Below are 8,326 nucleotides of genomic sequence, written 5' to 3' on the forward strand. Positions count from 1 at the left end.
ATATGTATGTACATACAAACGAGCACCAATTAATTTTATTTAAAGAAATGGCGTGTCGTCTATTTCCGCTGTAGCAAACGTAGTACATAGGGCGACATCTAGATGTCATCTACCTCGCCCTATTCACTACAGATGTCGCCCTATGCACTATGCTTTTTTATAGGAGCTTTTCAAAGCAAAGGTCTTATGGTGTCGGGCACACAACATTGAAAGTTTCGGATCCACAACATTGAAAGTTTCTGGACACACAACATTGCAAGTTGATAAAAGCGTTGTAAAATGGTTCCGTTTATGCATAATTGGCGAATTCATGATATGAAGCGCTTTGACAAAGTGGCAGCGCACTAGCGAAAAACTAAACAGTAGGGTTGTGATATTTTCCCCCTTTTTTAAATGTGCAAAACACGTTGGTACCAGGAAATGGTCCATGTTATATCTAAAAATCTATTTGGATTTATTTTATTTTATATTTGAACAAATCCACGCACTTTTTCCAGTGTCTTAAATCATGGTTATGCCACTACATGCTTTTGAATCTAAAAACGTAATAACCCGAGTAAACAGCTGTTTGTGAAAAGCGGCGTTGTTGGACTAGCACTTCGCGTATTCATGAAATGATGCCGAAATTCATGTTTAATTTTCGGAGACAATTTCAACCCAAATTCACGTATATTAAGCTAGCAGACTATGGTCACGACGCAGAACTCTAACCTTTTGGGTATTTAGTTGCTAATTAGTTACACTATTCCCGATTTAGTTGCTCATTACCTCTAAAAGATACGTGCGATCTGCTAAGTTAGATCTTAACCTAGCAGGTTCCCGATAAGATATCAGAGTTCTGCCAACGGCATATTTAGTTGCTAATTAGTTACACAATTCCCGATTTAGTAGCTCGTTACGGGTTAAACATACATATGATCTGCTAAGTTTAGTCTTAAGCTAGCAGACCATTGCTATATCTTCGGTTCCCGATAAGATATCAGAGTTCTGCAAACGAGATATAGTTAGTTGCTAATTAGTTATACTATTCCCGATTTAGTAGCTCATTACGTGTAAAAGATAGTTGCGATCTGCTAAGTTAAGTCTTAAGCTAGAAGACCATTGCTATATCTTCGGTTCCCGATAAGATATCATATCTCTTCAAACGGCATATTTTGTTGTTAATTAGTTGCACTATTCTCGATTTTCTAGCTCATTACGTGCAAAAAATACGTGTGATCTGCTGAGTTAAGTCTTAAGCTAGCATACCATTGCTATATCTTCGGTTCCCGATAAGATATCAGAGTTCTGCAAACGGGATATTTAGTTGCTAATTAGTTACACTATTCCCGATTTAGTAGCTCATTACGTGTAAAAGATAGGTGCGATCTGCTAAGTTAAGGCTTAAGCTAGAAGGCCATTGCTATATCTTCGGCTCCCAATAAGATATCAGATCTCTTCAAACGGCATATTTAGTTGCTAATTAGTAGGGTTGCCAGACGTACTGCTTTTGGGAGTACACGTACTCCTTTTTAATGCAATGTACTCCCTTGTACTCCCAAAAAAAAATATATGGAAATGTACTCTTTTATTAGTTTTGTACTTCTTTTGTTCTCCTTTTTCCAGCTATTAATATTTTATCATATACAGGGTGTAAAATAATAACTGTCGCACAGTTTTTTTTTTTGTTTTTAATAAAAGGGACCTTTATAGATTTTGCGAAAATTTTATTAATTCGTTTTTAAATTTTAACCCTCATTTGGGTTTACCAGCGGGTTTGGGAGAAAAGTGCAAGCGGCACGCAAGTCTTCATCGGTTACGTTATTACATATCTTCTGTAAATATAGGCTAATTTCCCCCATTTGGGACCTTTATACTCCATCTTTTGTCCAACATAAGGCCTCATACTCAGCAATCGAAAAGACTCCGAACCGGTGACTAGGAGGACATTCATACGACCAACCCTATACAGTTTTTTTTCTTTTTTTTATACAAAGTCTAAGAAAAAGTACACCTATAAAAGACGTGAGTGCCGCATGAACTTATCTCCCAAAGCTGGCAAATGCAAATAGGGATTAAAATTTTAACCCTAATTAATAAAATAGATGTAAAGTATTTACAAAATTAACAAAAAAATACTCTTTTTCTCTTTTTCGCAACATCTATAAAGGACCCCTTTATTTTTTCAAAAAACCTGTCTGACATTTATTATCTTACGCCCTGTACTTTGCCATTCATATTGTGGCAAACACTACTTGGTAAGCAAAGTTAAGTGTGATAGTGAAAAGGTGTAGGCATGGTCGTAGCAAGGTAGGTGCAGAGCGCTCGGGTATAAAAATCAGAAAAATATTAAATTAATTATAATGTTTAATTAAAAAACTGGCCATATATTCAGAAAGAGTTTGGAATTCTTTTGTAGAATTTAGTTTGGGAAAATTTCCTATAAAGGCGGTCATTGAAGAGGTGTTGAGCGAAGGGGGAGTGGACGTAGCACCCCCACCACCTAGGCCCCTTATGGTTCCCTAGGGATGCCTTAGAAAAATCGCCAAATACCACAATTGGGTGCCACGCCCACTCCCCCTTTGATCACCATCTCTTTAACGACCGCCCTTATTGGAAAGCCAGCCATTTAGTTATTTATTTTTAGCATTTATTGTTGCTTTGAAAAAGATTTCTAAAATATCTTTGTTTATTTGTACCTAATTAATGGTAATTTGTAACAATAGATTTCACACAAAATTTAAAAAAAATGTACTCCTTTTTTAGGTCTTGTACTGCTTTTTTTCTATCGAAAATATAAATGTATCTACTCCTTTCTCCGTTTCAAAATCTGGCAACCGTACTAATTAGTTACACTATTCTCATTAGCTCATTACGCGTACAAGATAAGTGTGATCTGCTTAGTTAAGTTTAAACCTAGCATACCATTGATATATATTTGGTTCGTGATAAGATATCAGAGTTTTGCAAACGGCATATTTAGTCGCTCGCAGACAACGTAGTTAATCAGGGCTATTACTGAAACCATCGGTTTTTGGGTTTTTTTTAACTTTATATTCTTTTTCTTAAAAAGGCATTTTTTTAATTAATTTACATTCGTTTATTAAATGGCGTCTAGCAGATGAATGTATGTACATATAGTACGTAATTGGTATTTTACCTCTACTGCTACACAAATATACGGAATTATATAAACTATTAAAAATTTGGAATAAGATAAATATTTAGTATTAACAATAATGCAGAATTTCTGAATTATTTTTAAGATTCAGCGATTTTAAATTTTGTTTAGACAGCATAAACTCGTAGAGTACTGTACGAATCTTCATTACGAACTGATTCAATGAATGCTCCCTGCGAATTTTGAATTTACGTTCGTAGCTCTTAAAATCATCTGTTTTAATTTTTTCTCAGATTAAAAAGGTTGACCTGTAGACCATAGGGTTTTATTTTTTTAAAGAGTTGCTACCTGCTAAAAAATAAAATTAAATTTTTTTAATAAGTTAAATGAACTATTAAGAGTTGGGTATCAATGTGTATGAAAAGGGTTTATTTTTTAACTACATGTAGAGGGTTGCCATCTGCTAAATAAAACCAAATTCCATTGGAATCAAAGTAATAAGGTTATTGAAATAGATTGACATCACCATATGAGAGTCAGACGAAAGAAGTTTTAGAAGGTTTTAGCTTGCAAATACTACGAAGAGGGTTGTCACCTGTTTGTAAAGTCAAATTTAGGTAAAATAAAATAATAATTGTGTCAAATCAAAGGTCTGCGACATCGTATTTGTTATTTTATTACAAATACAGACATTGTCAATCAGTGATTTTTTCTCATTTCATTCCTTTTAAATTACTGGATTCTTGTGTGATATGCCCAGTTTTTTCTTTTGTCTGATACCCATATTGATATACATATTTCAGTTAGCTCATTCCCTTTATTAAACTGAATTTTATTTTTTAAACATATGGCAACCCTTCTACGTGTCGTTCAAAAGTAAAGCATTTTCAAAACCATTTCAATTGATACCCATATTGTAATATCTAATTCATTTAACTTATTACATAATTTTAATGAAATTAGTAACAGGTGGCAACCCGTTTCAAAAAACTAAAACTTTATTGCACATTTACAGGATAAACCCCGTCATTTGACACCTCACTTTTGAAAATGGAACAAAATATATGTATGTACATACCTAGTGTGACCACTTTTCCAAAAACTCATTTACGTACACAAAAGATTGTAGCAACACAAAACTTTAAAGAAAAATTTTAGAAACGATTTTATTGCTGTTTATTAGTCGATATCCAAACACATTTTTGACGCACAAACTTCAGCATACTTATTTGCGAATTGAGAAATATTTAGGTACATACATACATTCAAAGCTGAAATAATGCAATTGCTGCTAAATTACAAAAGTGTCGGCCTATGTAATCAATTCATTGATTTTGAGTAGTTTTCCTGAACGCGTATTTTCCATCTGATGCAATTTCTTTCTTTTGACGCTGCTTCTTTACGAATTCGAAAAATTCCGTACAAGTCATTTTAATGTTGTACCGAACAAACAAAAGATCTCGCAAAATCTCCATTTTCAGTTGTGATTTCTCATCGCTCCAAATCTGATTGATCAAAGAAAATACGCGTTCAATACGCCCACTTTTAATTTTTGTTTTATCTCAACGGCCGCTATACCGCACTTATGCCTCAAAACGAGTCTACGATACGAATGAGTTTAATATATAATGACTCAAATGAGTTAGTTGAATGAACTGACTCCCTAAGGTGAGCTGGAGTCATTGAGTCAACTCCTATAAATTTGCTGAGTTACCCACCCTTAACGGACACAAGAAAAACACAAATATAGTATGTAGCAGACAGCGTTGCCAGTGTTGGGGATTTTATCGTCATTTTGACGATTTTTTAATGAGGTGTTTACACTTTCCATCAACTGATTCATTATATTTTTAGTTTTCATTAGTCAAAATTTGCATGTTCGTATGTATGTTGGGCGCTCCTATCGATAAAATTTACGTACAACAATATTTCTTCGATTCAATTTACGTACATTTTCGTGATTTTGTGGTTAGCTTCGTCATACGGTACATGGCTACAAATTTACGTACTGTACGTGTCATTTACGTACAGTTGGTCACACTATACATACCCATGTAAATGCTACTAGAAATCAAATTTTCAACTTCAAACTACATTTACAGTAAAAGTACGAAAGTTATCCAAAGACAGGTTGCGTTTTTGAATTTAGCGTCCTCAATTTTACTAAGAAGCAAATTTTAATTTAAATGATATGAGTGCTTCCCTGTGCTACGATGGATCCTGTGATAGCCCTGAATAATTTTTTATAATCATCTAATAACCTCAGATCAACCGCCATTATTCTCTTTCTCAAATATAATATGATCATAACAGGCAGTACCATAATAATACATATAAGTCAGTTTATATTTGCTTAAATTTTTTTATTAATAAAATATAGCGGGCAAAATTCGTCAAGTGTACCAGGAAAAAAGTTTTATGGCAGCAATTTGTTCAAACTCCATCACGTGGTTGCTATGGTTACTGGTAACCAATGTGTAAAAAAATTTTTGATGTCTAAACATCTTTGGTTTCTGTAGGGGTAAAATTTGCCAAGCTGTAACGCATAGCCCAGGAGAAAATTTCGAAGGACTAGCATGTGTATTGCAGCAGAAAATTTTTATTTTCATTATAAGCACTTTGTGTTTACTTGTTATTGAAAATGGTTGCATACATTTAAGCATATGCAGAGTAAGAGGAAATGCGGTACAAATGATTATTACGTCCGATTATGCAAACTCTGCGCATGCATACGGCTATGTACCCATGGTGAAATGAACTGAAGGTGGCGCATTCCCGAAACCGCTACTTTGGTTTTGCCGACTTTGACATTTATGGCAATACGTAAACAAACTGTTTGTTTAGAAACAAGTGCAAACGTATTGCAAACGTATTGTGTACTTTCAAGTGAAAAATCGAAGTAATTCGCGCTTTCTGAAGTAAAAAGCGTTTTATTTGTAATAAAAACTTTATAAAAATGTCGTGTGTTGAATTGCAGCAGCCGTAGGGGTAAAGCCTCCAAATGCAGTTTTTTTTTTTGTTTCCCCGCGACGACGCCTTGGCCAGAAAGTGGGTAGAGTTCTGCCGGCAGGAGAAGCCATAAAATTTAGACACCAGCGTAATATGCATGAAGCACTTTACGGACCACTTTTAAACACGACATGTTAAGTTGAAAACGTTGAAATACCACAAATTACAAACTAAAGTCGGAGGTAAGCAAGCATCGACCACTTTCTGCAGGAAAACATGCGCTGCGACAAGATATTATCACTTTTTCGGCACCTGCAATACAAGCACAAAAATTCTAAATAGTTAATTAATAAGACCTATTCTTTTGAACACATTTCAAGAGCGGTTGTATATTTTTTGTTAACGTAGTGCTTAATTTGCTATATTCAAAGATGGCTTGAGAAATTGGTGAATCGAGAAGAAAACACGTTTTCTCACTGCAAATTCACAACTGTCAACTCATTTTTCTTAGCCATATTCTTTGTTTACCCGTTGCCACAAATGTCATTCTGCGGGAATGCGCAATCTTGTATTCTATCGTTCTTGCTATGTACCTATATCCGTTGAACACATAACCAAAAAATACCTCGTAAACACATAACCGGGGTAACCGTGTGTCCACTTACTTGCTTTTAATGTTCTAGAGGCATAATAGCAAATGTTATGGGCTCAAATCAATACTTTCTGAGCGCTAGTCAATTAAGAATGTTAATATATGAACCGCGATAATTCAAGAATGTAAATACATAGAAAAATAGGCTTCAAAATACATACAAAGTGCATATAAAAGGTAACAGAAGATAACTTAATGAAATATTTTAGCAAATCTAAATTTTTAATGCCTTTTCTGTTACAGATTGAGTGCTGCAGAAGTCTAGGCGTATATTCAGTCTTTTTTTGACACTACTGATGGAGAAGATTCTTTATCTGAGGACGGGGAAGAGCAGAAGGCCAATATAAGGGATGTCGAAATGTGTCACGCGGAAAATGTCAGTCTCTTGCAAATGTAGATTTAGGAGTAGCCTTTATAGACAGTGAATCGGTCGACGAAGATGAAAAAGAAGAAGCAGCACCAAAGGTTGCGCGTATCCTTTCTGCAACAAGATAGTGGTCCGAGTCGATGTTTGACCTTCGGAATGTGCGTACGTCTGAAACATTGCAAGCTTAACTTTCGCGTGTCACAAAATGTCGGAGACAGCCACGTGGCTTAAAGAAGCTTTTTTGATTTTAGGTTGGAGTGCAGCCTACCATTTTCGGGCCTTAGCGAAGTTGATCAGTTTTGTTCCGTTATCAGACATTCCGCCGTGAAATTTTTCGAGATCACCAAGATTCCCGTGAAGTTGGCTCCCGAACTTTCGAAAAATGAGGCACTTTTTAGAGTTTTGGCTGGATTTTAAATAGTTCTAGAGTTTCTGACTGGAAATTGCAATAGTTCTGGGGAATTTCGGGCAGAAATCGAAAAAAAAAACGATTTGAGGGACCAACTTCACGCGGCCTCCTTTTTTCCAGGGAAAAAGAGTTCTGATTCCATACTCCAGTTTACGATAAAGAGTTCTAGAATTCTAAAAGGGTTTTGTAAATAGTTTCGCAAAAAAATCCAAAATTTTTTATTTGAGCAGTTTTACCTAATTCTGTCACCTCTAAACTATAGTATAGAGAAAATTAATAACATAAAGCTAATTAAATATCATCGTAAAATCAATATTAGGGATCAATATCGATATCAATATTATAGCAATTCCAAACAAATTGGAACAAAAAAAATTTCCGCGTTCTATTAAGAGTTGAAAGTTCTTAACAAAAACAAAGGGCAAATTTTTGTATTAAAAGTTTTTTGTCCGACAAATAGTGAAAATGTTATAAGCAAAACCAATCGGCAAATTTTTATTTACAAAAAAATTTCATTTTTTTTTTCAAAGTTCAGTTGAGAGTTCTGAGTAGCCACCCCGGGTGTTCTAACCAAAACTCTAAAAAAGTATTTTTGTCCGTCCAATAGTGAAAATGTTATAAGCAAAAACAAGGGGCAAATTTTTATTTACACAAAAAATGTCAGTTGTTCTTCAGAGTTCTTTTTGCTTATAACTTTTTTTCTTTTGGTCGGACAAAACAACTTAATAAGAGTTTTAATTGGAAGTCTCGAGGGGCTTCGCAGAACTCTCAATGGAACTCTGTAAATAAAATATTTTTTTTTATATAACGATGAGTTGATGATCAGTTTCAAAATTATGTTTTTATTGT

At 34.5% G+C, this 8,326-nt stretch overlaps 1 protein-coding gene across 13 annotated transcripts in view; it reads left to right on the forward strand.

The window, feature by feature from the left end:
• LOC118735137 (Krueppel homolog 1) overlaps positions 1-8,326 on the forward strand; it is a 428,624-nt gene that overhangs the window by 291,091 nt on the left and 129,207 nt on the right. The gene's annotated exons all lie outside the window — the stretch shown is intronic.

The sequence above is a fragment of the Rhagoletis pomonella genome, unplaced genomic scaffold, assembly GCF_013731165.1.
Source record: "Rhagoletis pomonella isolate Grant_MI unplaced genomic scaffold, Rhpom_1.0 Rhpom_scaffold_00003, whole genome shotgun sequence".
Lineage (NCBI taxonomy): Eukaryota > Metazoa > Arthropoda > Insecta > Diptera > Tephritidae > Rhagoletis > Rhagoletis pomonella.